A 19,719-nucleotide genomic window follows, 5' to 3' on the forward strand; every position below is an offset into this window, starting at 1 on the left:
GAACTCAATGAGGTGAAAACAAGTAGAACAGAGAAAATAGAAAACCTTCCTCCTTTTCTCTGGCTGGGACCTGGGCACAGCTCCCACCCATCAGGCCTCCCCTTCCCCAGACACAAGGTCTGTGTGTCTGGGGTCATGATCTCATTCTGTAATCCTACAATGGGGAATTGTAGCCAGCTCTGCCAAGAGCCCTCCAAGGCCCCATAGAAGAGGCTGGTCTGGTTTTCAGCATCTGAGTGCTGAGATGAGACTGAGCAGGAGGCGGGGGATGGCCAGAGATGGCTGCCAGAGCATCCAGTCCTGGCTGGCAGTAGCTGGGCCCCCCTCTCTGCTTTCCGTGTCCACTCCACTCAGCCCCACACTGAAGAGCTGAATAGCAGGTGGAGATTGTTAGCAAAAGGCCAGGGATACCCAGCAGTGGAATCTTTTCCCAATCCTGAAAGCAAGGAGCTCAGGCCAGGGGCAGGAGGTGTGTCATTGTGAAGCCTGACAAATAAGTCGGGGCAGCGCCTCCCGTGAGGCAATTCTGTTCAAAGGAGATGGGAAGACTCCAGCTGTTTCAAGCTGTTCTAGAAAGCAGCAAGGGACCCATTGTCCTGCCACGCGTCTGCCAGTCCTAACCACGTCACTGGCCACAGGAGAGGTGAAAAGGCTAGAAGGGGCCTCCCCTCAGGCTGGTCACTGTGGCTTCTCCCACCACATGGTCTGCCTGCAGAGGTTTGTGGCACATTCCAGATGTGTGACAATTACAGGCCCAGCATCCAGAAACTCCACCTGTTCCCTGAAGCTCACAACTCAGGGCAGTTCTGTTTCCCTGGGAAGAGAAAACAGACCTTCATAACTTCAGGCCTCAGAAGGCTGGCTATAATCCGGGGGCCAGCAATGTCTGCAGTGCCCCTGCCCAGGAGAACAAAGAATGGAGCCTTTTAGAGGGGGGACTGGGACACCCCTGAGGACCCCTTCTAGCATGGGGCACTGGGGCAGGTCCTGCAGACACAGGTGGGCTGCTGGTCTTGCTGGTCGGTGATGGCATGGCAGGACAGGAGGAGCTCTTGGCAGAGTTCACCCAGTCCTAAAGACCAACCCACGCAGCCAGGGTTCCCAGCCTCTGAACAAAGAACTTCTTCCCCAGGACAGAGTGCTTCCAGGGGGTATAGCCTGAGGCTGCAAAGTCTCCCCTAGGAAGGAGAAATGCAACAGGCCTATTAGGAGATGGAAATTCAGGTAGTGCACACAGAAGATGTCCCCTCCTGCTCCCTCACCAGCATCCTTGGTTTGACCTCCAAATGCCACTAGAAGCCTAACTATAACATTAAGTAAGCACCCAGCAAGGAGAGGCTCTGTTCTGTCACCTCTGGGAAGCACCTCCTGGGACCCACCCAGGGCTCACGGTCTTGCTGGAGAGACAAAGGTCACATGGAAATAAAGGCTGGACAAATGACAAGAGGTACAGCTGCTCACACGAGGGAGTGGGACACCCTGGCTAAGAGTGAGAGCTGTCACATCATATGGATGTGAACTCCAGACCTGGACTTTCCAGTTCAGCGACCCTGGGTAAGTTCTTTAGTCTCTAAACCTCAGTTTACTTCTCTGTGCAGGACATAACAGCAGCAGCTACAGCCCTAAGGCCGCTGGGAGGATTCCACGAGAAAGTGCAGGCTTAGCACAGCCTTGGGCACTTGACCAGCACTCAGTGGGTTCACAGACTCAGTCCTGGCTGAATTCAGGCAAGGGGTGATGCTTTTGGAGTGGTGAGGGAGGGCTTCAGGGAGGAGGTGTGGCCTGAGTAGGGTCCTAAGGATGGGCCCTGTTGACACCAGAGGTGAGCAGGTTGCTGCCCTCCAGGAGGTAGCTGCATTTCCGCAGCTGTGCTCGCCCTCATCAAGCCTCATTCTAAATGGATTATTGTTTATTGGCAGCTTATCTCATCTCTCGGGTTATGAATTATTTACCAGATAATGACTTCATAATTGTTAATGACAGATGCCCCAAGGACATGCTGACATAACTTCTGAGGCCACAGTGCTAATTGTAGTGGAGTCCCAGAAGCCCCCACGTGGCCTCATCCTGAGCGTCACTCCTGGGGACAGAGCCTGACTGGTCCTTGGGGATCAATCATAAACCCAATCCCCTCATGATGCAGATAAAGACAAGATCCAAAGAGGGGCACAGACATGTTTCTGGGTCTCAAAGCCTGCCAGTGGCAATCCTGGGAGGGATAAGCCCCAGCATCTCGGAAGGGCATTCATCTGGGTTTGGGCTGCTGGACACTGCGTGCTGAGAAGGAGTTCATATCTTCTGCGGGGCAGGGCTAAATGAAATGAGGCTGATAGGTGCTTGGAGATTCCCTACCAGAAGTAAGTGGGAGGGGCCCCAGGACCCCCTGCTGTGGCCTATGGAGAACTGGAAGATGCAGCCAGTGGCTGTCTGGGATCCATGGGCCAAGAAGGGCTACCTCCCTGGGAGCGCACAGACATCCCCTGCAACTGGATGCATTCAGCAATGGAAGGCTGTAGGATGACTGACAGGTGAGCGTGGGAGGTGGGCATGCCAACGCCTTCCTTGGAGGTGCATTTGGTCCCAAAGGAGGCATGAATGAAGCCTGTGACTCAGCTAGGGTCTTAGAGTTTATAATAATAACAGTAAATCCCTGTACAGTACCATGTCTTATGCACTATTCTAGGCATTTTATTATGTTAACTCATTTAGTCCTTACCACCACCAGATGATTTCGGGATAATCTCTATTTTGCACATGAAGAAACTGAGGCACAGGGAGGTTAAGGACTGTGCCAGAGGTTGCACAGCTAGAAAGGGGCAGGGCTGGATTAGGACCCAGGCAGTCTAGCAGCTGTGCTTGTGGCCATTACTTTCTGCTGCTTGCTGTTGCCTGAATGAATGAAAGCCTGAGGACTCTCTGCATACGGAACATACCTTTCTAAACACGGCTTGCACGTGATGTTGAGCACATGGAGATCCTGAGTTCTAGCAAGATCTGGGGGGCCTCACTTCCTCCTGGTCCAGGGACTATGCTTGGAACAGTGGAAGAGAGCTCTGGGCTGGGTGCTCCGTGTCCCCAGGGGCGGTGTGTCACCCTCTGCCCTAACATGGGCAGCTGTGAGCTGCTTTGATGGGTGTGGCTGGGTCCTTTCACACCCAGTGGTCAAAGCAGCCACTTCATTCGTTCATCTCAGAAACATCTGAGTGCCTTCTTTGTGCCAGGCTTAGTGACTGAGACAGTCCCTGCCACCAGGGAACTCCCTGTAGTCTCCCGAGAAGGTTCTCTGATCTGAGGGACGTGGGGCTCAGGGGACCAGGAGCACAGCTAGAGGCTGTGGGAGCTGACTTTTTCCATTCATCACTTCCTTTTCAGCGTGTGTGAGGTATTTGGCTCTGTAGGTTGTCTTCCATACTGGCGGGTAGGAATGAGCCTTAGGCATTCGGGGCAGTGACAGGACCACAATGAACCATGAAGCAGCAAGTCCTACAAGGGTGTTGGGGAGAGAAATGGCATCAGGGCATCAGAGGAGAGGGAATTCCCTCTGGGCCAGCCAGGGAGCTCTTTGCCAGGAGATGGGCAGGGATGGGAGAGGCGCTTCTGGGAGATGCTCTGAGCAGGACGCAGTACCCCCAGGTGGGATACAAACACTCAGGTAGGTCAGGTAGTACAGGAGCCTCACAGATGGCAGCAAGTGCCCAGCAGAGACTGGTACAGGCCAGATTTCCTTTCTCTGATCCAGAGTCAGCAGCAGTTCAGGGAGGACCTGCGCAAGAAGGCAGAGCACCGTGGATGCATTTTAGAAAGCCTTGAACTGGTGCTAAATAAATAATCACACTGTTTATTCTGGGATGGAGAGGGAGGATGCCTCCTCTCTGTGCTAATGGCAGGGGCGTGGCTCTCTGGCTGGCTGGCGGGGCAGACTCCGCCACATCCCACGTCCCAGAGTGCCAGTCGCAGAACGGCCCTGGAAAGAACCTCTCTGTTCTGACTTCTGTTTTCCACTTTCGGCACCCGACTGTGTACCTAGAGAAGGGAGTGCCAGGTTAATTGTTAGCTCCTGTGCTGTTACTAGGTTACTTTGTAAAAGCAGAAATGTGCTTCTAATGATTTTTGTTGTTGCTGCTACCTTACGAACTAGATGCTTTTATCTAAATGAGTTGCTAAAAATCAAGGGTGGCCTGTGAGGACTGCTAGGCTGCGTCTGTCTTCCGCAGGCGAGCTCAGGCTCTGTGCGTGAGGCTGAAATCTCCCCATTCTCTTCGCATCCAGCAATCTGACAAGTAAGAGTGAAAATATGTATTGGCATCTGTCATGAATGAGCCTCCAGGTGGCATGGATGAGGGGACTCAGGAGCAAGTGGAGGGTCTCCAGCCTGCGATGGTCATTCTGTGCTCTGTTCCACTTGGCTCAGGAGGGTGACTCATGGTCTTTAGGCCTCTTGGGTCATGGTGGGTAGGAAGAAGGGCAGCCATTATGCGATTCCTTCAGTTCTCTTCCTGAGTGGGGGTTGGGACCACACTGCAGCCTAGCAGATGGTCAATGCCTGGCTTGACACGTCGTATGTGCTCCACTAATGGTCATCAGAGGCAGGCAAGGATGTGAATGATACTTGTTCAGAGCCTTTTAGGCTTCAAAATAAGGAGTGGCAGCAAACATGGGGGCAAGAAGGGCCCCTGATTATATTAGGAACCAGGAGACAGGGACTCTAATTTCTGCTCTGCCTTGATGGGCTGTGTGACCTTGAGCAAGACACTAGACCTCTCCCGGCTTTGATTTGCTCCTTGGTACAGTAAATGGTCACAATAACCCCTTTCTGTCTATCTCCTAGAGTCCCTCTCATGATCCAGGAGAAGAAACTGTGTGAAAACACTTCACAACCTGAAAGCACTTAGGTCACAGGAGGAGGTAACATAAATCATCTATCTTTAGCCTTAGAGGTTCCAACAAATTGGAGTTAGAGTGGGCGTGGCCAAGGAGTCTGTTCTGGGGCACATGGAACCTAGCTGAGAGATGGCTCTGGCCAGTGCCCTGCGAGCTTTCAGCTCTATCTTCATGACATGAGAGAGCAACCTCGGACGGGTTGGCATGGCATTCAGGGCTGCGTCTCCCCATGCTTAGGCTTCCCTTAGCATTTCTGCTATCTCTGGTCTTTTTATATCTTCAGGCTTTTATACAAGCTGTTGCCCTTGCCGACAGTGCTCCCTGCACATGCATATAAATGCATAGATTTCGATTTCCAGCTTTAAGTCACCTCTCCTTTGGAGCCTGTGGTTTGCATCAAACTAAGCTAGTTGCTGAGTATTCTCATCCCTCAAATGTACGCTCTGGGTCGGGGTTTTTGTCTCATATGGTCACTGTGATAACCCCAGTGCTTACAACGATGCCTAGCATTATAGAAGATGCTCAGTAAGTATAGTTGAGTAAATGAGTTGCTCTTCCATAGCACTTGGTATAAATTTTTGTTGGATTTATCACATATTTGCCACATAAGGATTGATTACAGTAGGCCAGGTGCAGTGACTCACCCCTGTAATCCCAGCACTTTGGAAGGCTGAGGCAGGTGGATCACCTGAGGTTGGGAGTTCGAGACCAACCTGACCAACATGGAGAAACCCTGTCTCTACTAAAAATAAAAAAATGAGCTGGTGTGGTGGCGCATGCCTGTAATCCCAGCTACTCGGGAGGCTAAGGCAGGAGAATTGCTTAAACCCAGTAGGCGGAGGTTGCGGTGAGCCAAGATCATGCCATTGCACTCTAGCCTGGGCAACAAGAGTGAAACTCCTTCTCAGGAAAAAAAAAAAAAGAGAGAAAAGAATTGATCACATTTATCATGTAAGAATTCATGGGTACTTGCTGCCCCACCAGACTGAGAGCTCCTTGTAGGCAGGGCTTTTGTCTGACCTTTCTGGATCCCAGACCTGGGACGATGTACAATGGGGCTACCAGTAAGTGTTGAAGGAATGAATGAATGAGTGTTGCATCACTCTTTGGTTTCACCATGTGCTGGGTATTCATCCTATAATCCCCAGTACTCCTGACACCATTTGTCCTGTTGTAAGAGAGAGAGGGGTAGAGTTGGCGGTGGGGCGGGGGAGGCTGGAGAGGAGAAATTTATGGTTAGAAGACAAAAGCTTAAAAGTCTTTCTGAGTGGCCTCTGAGTGTAAATAAATGAGATCATCCCCACAGGATGGAAGTCCATCAATTTCAGAGCATGGTCACTCAATGTATGCACACACAGGGCTTTCCCCAATGTATACATGGTGCTTTCCCCTGTTCGATGCTTTTGTCCAAGTTAGAAAGAGGTACTCCTCCCTCTGAACTCTCAAGGGCATGGCGATACTCTTAGAGCACAGGCTGGGGGTCAGCCCCCATGTCTACTTGGCCAGGTGCCCTCACGGAGAACACAAACTCACAACTGTTCCCCGCAGCCCTGGCCACTGGAGCAGGTGCCAGGGAAGCAAGGAGACAGGGTGCTTAGAAAAATCAAATTTTGCCATGAAAATAAACTTTGAGGTTTGTGGAGAAGCTGTTTCTAGCCCAGGTGCCAAACGAGGTTCTGCAGCCAGACTGGACTGCTGTGCGCCCCTCCATCTCACCCGCCATTCACTAAGAGAAATTGCCCTTGTGCATGCTAACCTCAGCTTCCTGGCTTCCAGGACTGGGGAAAGAGTCCACCCTGACCATCTCCACCTACTGTTTAGCATGGGGCTGAGTGAAACAGAAAAGAGAGATGGGTGGCAGCGGCAGGGGGTGGCCTTCCACAATCCTGAATCGGGTGGCGTTTTGGTGGCCATCCTTAGTCATCTCTCATCTCCCCCGAGTCCCATCTCAACACTCAGATGCTGTGAATCAGACCAGCCCCCCAACTTTTGTTTTGAGATACAGTCTAGCTCTGTGGCCCAGGTTGAAGTACAGTGGTGCAATCTCAGCTCACTGCAACCTCTGACTCCCAAGTTCAAGCAATTCTCCTGTCTCAGCTTTCCAAATAGCTGGGACTACAGGCATACACCACCACGCCTGGCTAATTTTTGTATTTCCTAGTAGAGATAGGGTTTTGGCATGTCAGTCAGGCTGGTCTCGAACTCCTGACCTCAGATGATCCGCCTGCCTCAGCCTCCCAAAGTGCTGGGATTACAGGCATAAGCCACTGCTCTTGGCCCAAACCAGCCTCTTTTATGGGCTCTTGGCAGAACTGACTACCATTCCCCATTGTGGGGTTACAGAACGAGGCTGCTGACCAGCTTCTGTGGCTGGGGAAATGGGAGGCTCCTACCCTCTTTCCAGGGAGCCCTGACTGGGGTGGGAGCTGTGCCCAGGTCCCAGCCAGAGAAAAGCAGTAAGCTTTCTACTCTATTTGTTTTCACTTTGCTACGTTCCAGAAAGGATTGCAGGGTACTTAAAAGGATACATTAAGACATCATAAATCAAAAGCAGGAGAGAGAATCACAAGTGTAGGAGCAGGAAACGGGGAAGGGAACGTTGTCTACATAAAACCATATTTAGAAAGTGCCATACATGGGCTACAGGTGGACCCCAAGTTTGTCTCCAGGCTTGGCAATGCATCTGACCTTGGCCACCCATCAGAATCACCTGGGGAGCTTTACAAAAATACGAATGCCTGGATCCCCTCCCAGAGACTGTGATTTCATGGATGTGGTATGTAGCCTGAGTATGAGAATTTAAAAAATCTCGCTGGGTGATGTCATATGTAGCCAGAGTTGAGAGCTTGGAAGAGGCAAACAAGAAGCTGATCTGTGTGTTACATGATTTCCGGGTCCATGAGATCCTAGGATGGTGGCTCAGGAGAAGAATATGTCAGTGGTGAAATCAGAAACACCTCTCCCAAGGTTCCTAGCAGAGGAGTCACAAGTGACGGGATAAACACTAACTGCCACAGAATCCCAAACAAGGGTGCACTGCTTTACCCTGGAGGGCAGCAGAGATTCTAAAGCCTTGTAGAGTTCACGGTGGGGTGAGATGAACGCAGCACAGCACAGCCAAGGTACCCAGCTTTTGGATGGCTTGATCCAGGAGGTAGATTGACTGATTGATTGATTAGAGATGGAGTCTCACTCTGTTGCCCAGGTTGGAGTGCACTGGCACAATTTTGGCTCGCTGCAACCTCTGCTTCCTGGGTTCAAGCGATTCGCCTGCCTCAGCCTCTTGAGTAGTTGAGATTACAGGCGTGCACCACCACACTCAGCTAATTTTTTGTATTTTAATAGAGACAGGGTTTCACCATTTTGGACAGGCTGATCTCGAACTCCTGACCTTGTGATCTGTCCGCCTCAGCCTCCCAAAGTGCTGAGATGACAGGTGTGAGACACCGCACCCGGCCTGGGCGGTAGATTTTAAAAGATCTGAGAGACTAGACAAATCACACATCACCCAGGAATATTGTTTTGCAAAATCTTTATAACTTCCATCTCAACTCCTCAAGGCATAGAATTCAGGAACTTGGTAATAACACCTATGAGTTGAGTGGTTAAAGTTTTCAAACACACCGATATCCACCCTCATGAGAACAATCACAAAATCTTGGGGAAGGACCCAGGCATCTGCAGTTCTTTTTTTTTTTTTTTTGGACACAGAGCCTCCCTCTGTCACCTAGGCTGGAGCGGTGCAATGGCACAATCTCAGCTCACTGCAACCTCCACCTCCTGGGCTCAAGTGATTCTTGTGACTCAGCCTACCCAGTAGCTGGGACTACAGGCGTGTGCTGCCAAGCCTGGCTAATTTTTGTATTTGTAGTAGAGATGGGGTTTCACCATGCTGACCAGGCTGGTCATGAACTCCTGGCCTCAAGTGATCTGCCTGCCTTGGCCTCCCAAAGTGCTGGATTATAGGCGTGAACCCCCACGGCTGGCCCATCTGTAGTTCTTAAAGCCCTCCGGGTGATTCCAATGTACACCAAGGGCTGAGAACTGCTGGCCCCGGTGGCACCGTTCCTCTCCTGTCACCTTTCAAGCTCTTGAGAGGTAGGAAGGCTGGGGTAATTCCCATTTTACAGCTGCGGAGACTGAGGCCCAGAAGGTTTTATGGGGCTTTCCCAGAGTTAGTGGTGAATTTGGGACTAGAACCCAGAGCTTGCCTCTAATCTCAGGTTCCCTGCCACCACGCTGCCTATGAGGACACGCTGTCTGTGGTTCTGTAATCTCTGAACTGAATAATATCATCTGATCCCAAGAGGTATGCATGTACAGGGCCGTGTGCTGGGCTTATAGAGAAAAGAGAATGGTCCCTGTCCTCAGTGAGCTCGTGGCCCAGGAAGGAAAGTGAGCAGCCTAAGGCAAAGGAGACGGAGATGCAGGGCCAAGGGAGGGCAGAGGGGTGAGACAGTCCGAGTACACAGCTTCCTTGGAGAGCAAGGAAGCAGCTTTGTTTCGGACAGGTGGAGTCTGAGACGCGAATCACACAGCAGGGAACTGCTATGCAGGAGCTGCTGGAGAGCGGTCTGGACCTTGGGCCAGAGGTGCCACACGGGAGTCAAGCCTGGGAACAGCTGAAGCAGAGGGAGCAGAGGGAAGCTGGAGATAACAGGGAGCTAAGGAAAGCCTAGCGGCACCAACACCATCCCTTCCTGGTGGGAGGAGGCAGTAGAGCTGGAGGATGGCAGTCACACGAGCAAGATGGACAGGAAGCAGGAGGAGAGGCCACTTGCTGACACCGAGGTGGATGGCGTAAGCTGGGGATCTGCAGCCCTGTCGATGGAAAGGTGTGGAACAGCTGCAGGGCACCAGGCAGAGAAGGGACCAGAATCCCCGAAGATTCCTGCTTAGGGCTGAGGGCTCAGCTAAGGTTCTGTTGAGGGATCTGGGCCCCAGCTAGTGGGTGTGGTCACATGACCTTTTCAGAGGCCAAGATGCCCATTTGAAGAAGGGGCTACAGAGTTCCCCAGGACGGCCCAGGAAATGCAGCTACAGTCAAAAGACAAGGGGGTGGCAGAGTGTCTGTGTCGGCCAGAGAAGCACTGAGACGTCTGCCTGCAGATCCCTCCTTGAGGTGGACACCAAGGAGGCCAAGAGGGAAGTAGACAAGGAGAGCTCAGGAAGCAAGACTGTCCACGGGGGCGAGGGAGGGAAGGCGGGTAGAGGACTGGGGGGAGTGGAGGTGGGGGATGCGGAAGCCCAGGCTCAGCACACAGTATTCCCTAACTGCTGTTAGCTCCAGAGACATTTGCAATCTCCTTCGAAGATGCAGGCGGCATGCAGGGCATTTTGCTTGCTGAGGGAAGAGGGACAAAGAGCCTAGATGGACAGTACTGAGATGGTCTCAATGATGGAGACAGGGGATGCTGCCCAGGGCGGCTCTGGTGCCAGTGACGATCAGCACTACCCTTGACCACTTCCAGAGCCGGAGGTGTCTGCTAATGCCGTTCTTGGCTCAGCATTGGGCTCTGCACAAACCGAGTCCTCAGCTCAACTCCCCTCCACCCCTCTTCCCTGCAGTGCAGGTATCAGATTCCACTCCTGTGAGCTGGTTCCAGTATGGCCGTCTTACTTAGCTGGGTGATTTTCACCAAACCACAGAAAAGCAGAGCGCAGCCCTCCACACTTGGCTCTTGGATGGCCCGTTTTGTAGCAGGTTACACAGGGCTCTGTGAGCTGGCCCAGTTTTCACAGTGAATTGATAGCTACTTCCACTGATCCCCAGTGGTCACAGAACCTTCCAGAGGCTTCAGAACCTCCCTATCATCTTGGAAATCAATGGGACTCCTGCACGAAGGGGAGGACACAGCCAGCACCAGGCCATGTGTTGCGGGCACTCCCAGGTGCAGTCCTGGCTGTGCGCAGTCATTTGTTTACCAAGAGCTCAGCAGGTGCTGGTATGAGTAGGGAAAGGGGCAGAACAGAGACAGATAAGGTGTGATTCCTGTTCTCCAGGAACTAGCCAAGGGCTAGGGAAGACAGACTTGAGTTCACAATGGGGACCCTGGTCTGGGAGCACAGAGATAGAGGCCCATGTAGGGTACATCTTACCAGCTATGCCTGGTCAGACCACCTTCAAGGTCCCTCCCCATCCTGAAGGACATGATTCCCAGAGTTTGGGACAAACAAGAGTAAAAAAGCCACGTGTCACCCTGCATCAGCAGCAGGGAAGAAAAGACCCCAAAAAGGGTCATCATTTAAGAAACCAAGACCCACTGCCCTAGGCTGCCTCTGTTCCCTCCCCTCTCACCAAACTTACAGGTGCATCCAAGGAGAGCTGGCTTCTGTGAAGAGCATCTCCTCGATCTTTTCTTTATCTAGGAGCTGGGGAGGCTAACGCTGCCAAATCGATGCTTCACTGTCTTAATTTCCACCTCCTCTTCTCTGACCCAACAGGAGGCCTGGATGCAAAGCATCCCCCCATCCTGGGATAACTAGCAAGGACAGCCATCCCCCGCTAGTGGTGTCGTTGGCATGTGCCAACAGCCCACCAGCTCCCTAGACCAGGAACCCAGCTCTCCTCTGGCTGCCCCCACTGGGCTGCTGGGAGGCTGCAGGCTGGATTCACGGTGGGGTCCCGGGGTGGGGAAGCTTCCATTTCAGTGGCTGATCCTGGCCTAGCCCAGAGCCTCCTCCCACTTCCTGCTGACAAACAAGGCTGAGATTCCAAAGCCATGTTTTCTCCTCTCTGTGCAAGGGTTCTGGCAGTGGACAGCCATCCCCAACCCCACTGTCTCTGAGTGCAAAGAGAAAGCTCTCTTGACAGCAGAGAGAAAGCAGGAGCCTCGTTGGTCTCAAGCTCTGCCCCAGCTGCAGAGGGAAGCTGGAGTTCGGCCCCAGGCAGAGGCCAGGAGGCCACCGGCCAGAGGGCACGAGGGTGGGCTGCTGAGGATACAGCAGTCCCAGGAATGCTATGGTCTGTGCTTGCTCAGCACTAGGCCCTATGTGTTATGCAGACGCAGTTTGGACTTTTTTTTTTTTTTTTGAGATGGAGTTTTGCTCTTATTGCCCAGGCTGGGGTACAATGGCACAATCTCGGCTCACCACAACCTCCGCCTCCTGGATTCAAGCAATTCTCCTGTCTCAGTCTCCTGAGTAGCTGGGATTACAGGCTTGTACCACCATGCCTGGCTAATATTGTATTTTTCGTAGAGATGGGGTTTCTCCATGGGGTCAGGCTGGTCTCAAACTCCCGACCTCAGGTGATCCGCCCGCCTAGGTCTCCCAAAGTTCTGGGATTACAGGCATGAGCCACTGCGCCCAGCCTGCAGCTTGGGCTTCTAAAGGCTCAAGTCCCACACAGACATACGAGGCTGGGCCAGCTGGGCCTCCACTGTCCTGGATCCCAGAGCCCACTCCCCTGCCCTCCAGCCTGCTTCACTCCAGGCCCGGCGCCGGTCCCTTCAGCAGCATTAAACGTGGCAAATGTTGTCGACTCCAGCTCCAGGCCTCCTTGCCTCAGCAGGCACATTCCTGGCCTGCCTGGTGGAAGCTAAAGTGGATCCCAGATTGTGGATTCCATTCACAAGATTTTGCCCTCCCAAGGCAGGCCAGGTTCCCCCATGCTTCTGGCTGCCTGATCCTGCTTGGAGAATCTGGAATCAAAATTTTAAGCCAGGCCTCTAAACCCAAGGAAGTAATCAAATGACTATGCAGATACATATGCAACCATGTTTGTTGTGCTGCGATTTGTCATTTGAAATATGCTAAATGTCCATCATTAGGGCATGAAGTGAGTCATGAATGCTATTATATCCACAGAGTAGACAGTCTGTGAAAATGGTGATATAGATTTCCATTTCCTGACATACAAGATGCCTTGACACACTGCTGAATCTGAATAACATGCCCCCTACACAGCAGCCACAGTCGAGCCTGTGTGCGTGTGTGCCTGTGGTGTACTCTTTATGTATGTGCATAAGAAAAAGCCTGGAAAGAAACACTAAAATGGTTATCTCTGGGCAACAGGATTCTAAGTCATTTATGTAATTTTAGCTACTATCCTTTAAAATCCCTTTATAATGACTAGATAACATTTTCATACTTAATAATACGTTTTAATAATAAAATTACAGTTTTTAATGAGGTTAAAGGTCACCTAGCTGCAGGCCATCTCCAGATCTAACCTCCTGGGAAAAGCCAAGACCTAGGTAAGCAAGGAAGAGTCACAGGGATTCTTTGATGGGGCACAGTGGCTCACACCTGTAATCCCAGCACTTTGGGAGGCTGAGGCGAGTGGATCACTTGAGGTCAGGAGTTAGAGACCAGCTTGGCCAACATGGCGAAACCCTTTCCCTACTACAAACACAAAAATCAGCTGGGCATGAAAGCATGCGCCTGTAGTCCCAGCTACTTGGGAGGCTGAGGTAGGAGGATCACTGAACCCAGGATGTAGAGGCTGCAGTGAGCTAAGATTATACCATGGCACTCCAGCCTGGGCAGCTGAGTAAGCCTCTGTCTCAAAAAAATAAAATAAAATAAAAAGAGTCATAGAGAGAGATTCTTTAAAATGGCTTAACTAAGCCCAGTACCAGTTTACCACATGCCTGTGGTAAAAATCCCACTGAGCAAGAGGGTGAGGGGACCTACTGCATTTTCCCCCCTTCCCCCAGACATTCAGTGTGAGAGGAGAGAGCTGGCTATGCTCAGGCCTGATGCCTCTCGTATTTCCAGGTGAGCTGAGCAGAGACCTACCTTGCGCCACCCGTCTCTGGCAAGCTCAGGATTCGTCCCCAGGATGCGAAAACCTCGATGGCCACCAACACTTAGCAAAGCGTGAGCATCACCAGGAAGCCAGATAGTCTAGAAAGAGAGGGAAAAGAGTGGGGTAGGGGTGGGGAAAGGTAACATTTTTTCTTTTTCTTTTTTTTGGCAAAAAGACCTGTTCTGAATTCCAGCATCCTGGGTGGTCCCCAAGCTAACTGGATACTAGTCCCCGCCTCAGATGTCCCAGATGCTGAGCTGCATACTGTGGATTATCTCACACGGGCTGTGCACAAACTCTGCCAGCGCACGCAGATAATGGGGCAAAGTGGGTAGCAGAGTACTCCTAGTGGCAGATGTGAAGTGACCCTCCCCGCTCCTCCCGACCTGCACAGCCCTAATCCCCATGATCGAGCCATTGACACTGTGTAAGAGAGAGAACAATGGCATTGTCTTCTATCTAATCCAAACTAAGAAACTCCAGCAATGGGGAAAAAGAAAACATTTAAATCTTTAATCTAATACTGGAAAGGACACAAACTCTAGAATTACAAAAACAAATCATTACTGTTTTCACACAATGGGTAAGAAGACCTTGAGGAGGCAAAGAATAGGTTCCCCGGGGAGAATTTTTTTTTTAAATTATAGATTTAATACATAGGAGAAAGAGGCTATCTATTACGGGGAGGCAGGGCTACTTCTGGTTCCTTCTTTTAAATGTAATCTATGAGAAAGCCATCTTCACGACGGGAAATGGCATCCCCCACTGCAAAACGCACGACTGTCATTACCTGGGAATCAATATATTTTTTTTTAACTGAATATATCATTATCAATTGATTTTCCTTTTTCCTCTTAGCACTCTAGAGTCCCGGGTAGCAGGAGAAAGCTTTAATGCGATATGAAGGATTTGGACAGGTAAATAAGTTATTGTAAACTCATTCTGCCTTATGGCCAGCTTCCCTCTGACGACGACGGGTCTTTCTCAGATCCTCTCAACCTGAGCTTTTTCAGAGGCTACTGAAAGAGACGCACGTGAGCCATATCAAATAGTCATTTTAAACCTGAAGGTGGCAAAAGTATTACTTTTCCCAAGGATAGAATGTTCCCTTTACGACTAAGAAATAACCTCCCTGGGGACACAAAATAAGCCAAGGTCACCATTTAAGTTTGACACAGAACCAAAGTGACAAATACATTTCCTCTACCAGGCCTATGTGCAGGACGAGGAGAAACTTCTCCCTTTGACCACAGGGTATTGGCAGGTAAGTGCTGGTGAAGAGAGAGGTCTAGAAGATAGGGGTCAAACGATTTTTAGGTGCCTAAGAATCGAATTCATTCATTCATTCATTCTTTTAATAAATATTGATTCCCTGTGTGTGTCAGGCAGTGTGTTCAAGGCACTGGAACATGTGAGCGATCAAAACAGAAAAATATTCCTGCCCTCAGGAAGCGCATATTCTAGAGGGTGGCAACATAGAGTATATGCTTAAAAAGCAGTGAAAATTGTGTCATATTTTGGACAGTAGTATGTGCAATTTATTAGAGAAGAAATGGAGCAGGGTAGGGTGCATGTTGTGTCAGCGGCAGGGGGCATGGTGCAGTTTAAATAGGGTGGGCAGGGCCAATGTCATGAGTGGAGGACATTTGAGCACATACTTCAAGGAGATGAGGAGTGGGTCCTGTGGGCATCCCGCCCTAAGTGTTCCAGGCAGAGGGAAGAGCCAGTGCGAACATGGCTAGTATGTTCCAGGACCAGCAAGGAAGCCACTGTGGCTGGCAGAGGGAGGTTCTAGTAAGAGGTGAGGCCAGAGAGGTGAGCACCCTGACTGTGTAGGACCCTGTAGGCCACTGTTAAGTCTACTAACTTGAGAGCCCAAAGATCCCAGCCACTGTCTTTAGAAGGGGCTCCCAATTTCTTGAGCCAAAACCCTCCGAGCTCACGTCGGGTTAATCCACTTCCTTTCCAGGCCATGCCAAATGAATATGGAATAGGCTAGACTGGAGCCTGGAGGGACAGTGATGGGAAGGAAGGGCAGGCTGTCTACACCTGTCCTGATGACAGTGGCCTTGCCCTTCCTTCTCTGTGGTCCCTACCTCTAGGGGAGACAGTTCTGAAACGGTTCTGAACAAAAATAAACCACAGGCACAGCTGCGTTCTCTGGGACTTTTCCTTCCTGTGCTGATGAAAAGGTCTAGAAGCGAATGACCTATTGGCTATTACAGACTGCACTGGGTATCTTCTGTTGGTCGCTCTCGGCCTGCCTTCCACCTTCTCCACCCTGTTCTTTCCCATCTCTCCCAGGCAAGCCCTGGGAAGCTCAGCTGACCCACACAGAGAGCATCCCTCAAGTTCTGGAGCCTCTGACTTCTGGTTAGGTTCAGCCCATGCAGGCACTAGCAGGAGACTGGGGACAGGCTGGGGTTGGCTGCTGACTCCCTGCTCCCCTCTCTGTCTGTGTCTTCATGAGCAGGCTGTCCCTTAACTGCAGGACATGGCTCTAGTTGAGGAACAAGAAGCTCTACAAGGCTCTCTCTCTGGATTTCAGTAATAGCTCCCTCCCCTGAACATAACACTCAAAGGCAGTAAGTAATTCCCCTTATCCCATCATCAGCCCAGAGGCACAGCGCTATGATGGTTTCCCTATACTGTGCCTATACGTTTGTGGATAGTCCTTTTACTTAATTCTCTTCAAATTGCACATTTGAATATGTCTATTTCAAGACCCCAATGGATACATTCACAGAGAGGGTTAAAAGCAAGACCCTGGAATCAGACACATCTGAATTAGAATTCTAACACTGCTACTTAGTTTTGTGACAGCAGGTAAGTTCTTTAACTCCTAAGAACCTCTGTTTCCCATTCTTAAAACTTTTCTTCCTCCTCCTCAGCGTCACCGTCTCAGTAGTGCTATCACCCACTCAAAGTCCCAGGGCAAGCAGCACCTGCTTCACAACATGTTCGCCCACCCCTACCAGAAACTCTTCCCTGGAAAGGGTTTCTCACCGTTCTCGGTTCACATTTGGCATCAGTTTATGCCTCAGTGATTTTATTTATTTTTTCACATCTTTCCTTTCTTGTTCTTTTCCCATCCACCCAACCCCCACTCCTTGCAATTAGACCCTGGGCTTCCTGAGAACAGACAGTATCTTTTGGAATCTCTGGCCCACAGCACCCATTGCGTGGTGGAATATAATTGATCCTTGACTCATTATCGTCCTTCTTGGGAGGCCTATAAGCTTCATCCATGCACCTAAGCACATTCAACTCTAACGAGGTACATGGTATTTAAAAGTTATTTAAAAATAAATTACTAAAAACCAATTTTTAGTAATACTTTTGTTCCCAAGTTAACATTGTAAAACCTTATGTTTCCAAAGATCATGGCCCAGGAAAATGAATCCCAGGAATAAACCCAGGAGAAACAGGGAGACAGGCATGGTTTTCTATCTCCGGATAGACAGCCTGCTTCAGGGCTTAATTCGTGACACTTTTGGTCAAATTGACCTTTTCCCCTCCACTAATTTCATCAAAGGACAGCTTATGGTCTTAAGGAAAACAAACTGTAAAAGCCAAAGGACAGAGGACTCTAATTTATTTTTTAAAATACAGTAGGTAGTCAATCACCGCTTGTGAAAGGGGTCTTATGGCTTTCAGCTTCCCAAGGTACTTAAGAGATGCTAATTGACTTTGACAACGCATCAAGACCAACGTGAAAGCAAGACCCTTGAATGGGCTATTTGGGTTAAATGCTGGGAGAGCTTCAAAATGAAGCCAGAGAAACATTTTGAGATCTAGTTTACCTCTAAGTCTATAAACATAGCTCCCAACATGAACCAAATTGATGGTCAAGAGAATGATAAACAAGGGCCCCAGGATTTTTACTTCTCTATAAAATACACATTTTTTTTTCTTCTTTTGGAGAGAAACTGCCGTAAGAGAGGATAAACCAATTAGGGAGCCTCCAGTTTGACGCAAGATCAGAAAGCAGCCCTGCCCGGGTCTTAACCATACTCTCCAATTATGGGTCCAGAACCCAGAAGTTCAACACCCCTCAGCAAACTGGGCAACAAAGAGTCTTTCTTCCTCGGAAAAGAACGGCAAAGGAACCGGAGGCTGTAAACTGTAGGGACAAAACCAGCTCCCAAGCCCACCCTCCTGTCAGCCCAGGCGTGGGACTCCGTGGCACCTCTGACCCTGGGTGGGAATGCCTGCTCCAGTGCGTCCTTCAAGGGAAACGCTCATTCATATTCTTTTTCTTTTAAGACGAGAGAAAAACAGGCCATCTATCCATTAATAATATCAACCATGGGTTCACCAAAGCCTGCAGGCTTCTTGCCAACACAAAAATAAGCACTCTCAGAAGGTTTATCCATCAGGTTCACGACAGTTCACGAGCTGGGGTCTGGAAGGCACTGCTTTTTAAAGGGCAGAGTGAAGATGCAAAGATGGAGTAAGTCATGAGAGTCCACCCAGCACAACACAGAGATTTCCTATTCCATTAAGGAGCCACAGTTGGCCACTGATGAGATCCATTACTTATTTTAGCTGGTAGGGATGCAGCTCCTGGCATGCTTTCTCGTAGGCACGTGTTCAGAGGCAGTGCCTGAAGAAACCAGGCTGGCTGACTGAGAGAGAGCAATGTTTTCACAAGGCTTGAAGTTGACAAAGCCTAGCTCATTCTTATTTTCTCATTTACCTGTTCTAACAAACTTATGATTTGTTACTTTTATAATTACTTTTATAAAAAGATGATTACTTTTATAATCCTCATTTTACAGATGAGAAAACAGAGGCTCATGGCAAAAAAAGGTTGTCCAAAGTCACACAGCAAGTAACAGAGGGAGCCTAAACAGGAACCCCGGATTTTCTGCCTCCCATTCCAGGCTTTTGTTCCTGGGCCTCCACCTGCCTTCACCCTTCTCCTGAAACTTGCCACTCCCCACCCCCACTGGACACATCCTTCTGCACTCTCTGAAGTACAGAAACTGTCCAGGCAAAACACTGGAGACTATCACAAGAAGGGCACACGTGCCACACAAGGAGGCTTCCAGTTGGGCCAGCACAGCACCAAAGGGGCCCATCTCCTAGTCCCCTTGGCTGGTTTGGGGCAAGGAGAATGGGAAGAGAAAACGAGGTGTTCATAGTTTGGGAAGAGAAAACGAGGTGTTCACTGCATCCTTAATTATGCTGTGACATGACTCTACCCGAAACCTAGCATGAAAGATTTCAGGGGAAAAAATTTTGCAAACTCAAATCCCCTCAAAACCATTATTTAAAATACACAGCAGACCCCTCCAAAATGAAATGAACTCAGACTCACCCAACTCAGCCCTGCCACTCAGTGCTGGCACAGACCCCACCCCCCGCCCTCCCTCCATCAGTTAATACAGATTCGCCCCTCTCTGGAACCAGAACCAGGATGACCCTTGCTTTTCCACAAGATGAGGAGAAAGAAGCCAAAGGCGCCAACTGGACCTACTAAAGCCTGCTTCACCCACAGCAGCACTGAAGGTGTCGGCAGGGAGGACCCACCTGGCACGCAGTAGATGCTCAGTAAAGAGTAAAGCTCTGTTCAAAGCAGGAAATTGCCTATACGGTTCAACTCATTTTCCATAATTTTTCTTTGAACATCTGGAAGATGTTCACACCATAGGTTCATGATTGGAATATGAACCAGTTTTGAAAAAAATCAGACATCGCTTCCAGATTTTGCTCTTATAAACAGGCCTCCATCCTCCCTGTAAATTGCATTAATTCCTTCCCAGATGTTGCTTCTCCTTCAGACCCATACATCTCAGCTTTTCATAAGGATGCTTCTCCCCTGCCTGGTGCTGCGGGCTGCACCGAGTGCTCCTGCATCTTCTCTCCCTCATTAGATGCCACACAAACCCCGAGAGGCAGGGCAGGTGCCCACGTCCCTGATTCCCTGACAGGCACGCCAGCTGCCGGCTCTCCCAAATTGGACTGCGGCGGGTGTGGGTGTTGAGTGATGCACAGTTGCCTTTTCTCCAGGACCCTCCAGGTTGCCATGTGGGGTGGGGCGTCAGAGACTCACAGTGCCCACTCCCATCTATGGAGGCTCC

At 50.2% G+C, this 19,719-nt stretch overlaps 1 protein-coding gene across 4 annotated transcripts in view; it reads right to left on the bottom strand.

Moving 5' to 3' along the window:
• Window positions 1-19,719, bottom strand: part of KLHL29 (kelch like family member 29) — a 316,146-nt gene that overhangs the window by 217,773 nt on the left and 78,654 nt on the right. For 2 of the 4 annotated variants that reach the window (XM_078349878.1, XM_035273092.3), the window contains exon 2: window positions 13,624-13,731. The exons of the other annotated variants lie outside the window; for them this stretch is intronic. The gene's annotated coding sequence lies outside the window, so the exon portion shown is untranslated. The remainder of the gene's footprint in view (window positions 1-13,623; window positions 13,732-19,719) is intronic. 4 annotated transcript variants of the gene reach the window in all.

This window comes from Callithrix jacchus, chromosome 14, assembly GCF_049354715.1.
Source record: "Callithrix jacchus isolate 240 chromosome 14, calJac240_pri, whole genome shotgun sequence".
Classification (NCBI taxonomy): Eukaryota; Metazoa; Chordata; class Mammalia; order Primates; family Cebidae; genus Callithrix; species Callithrix jacchus.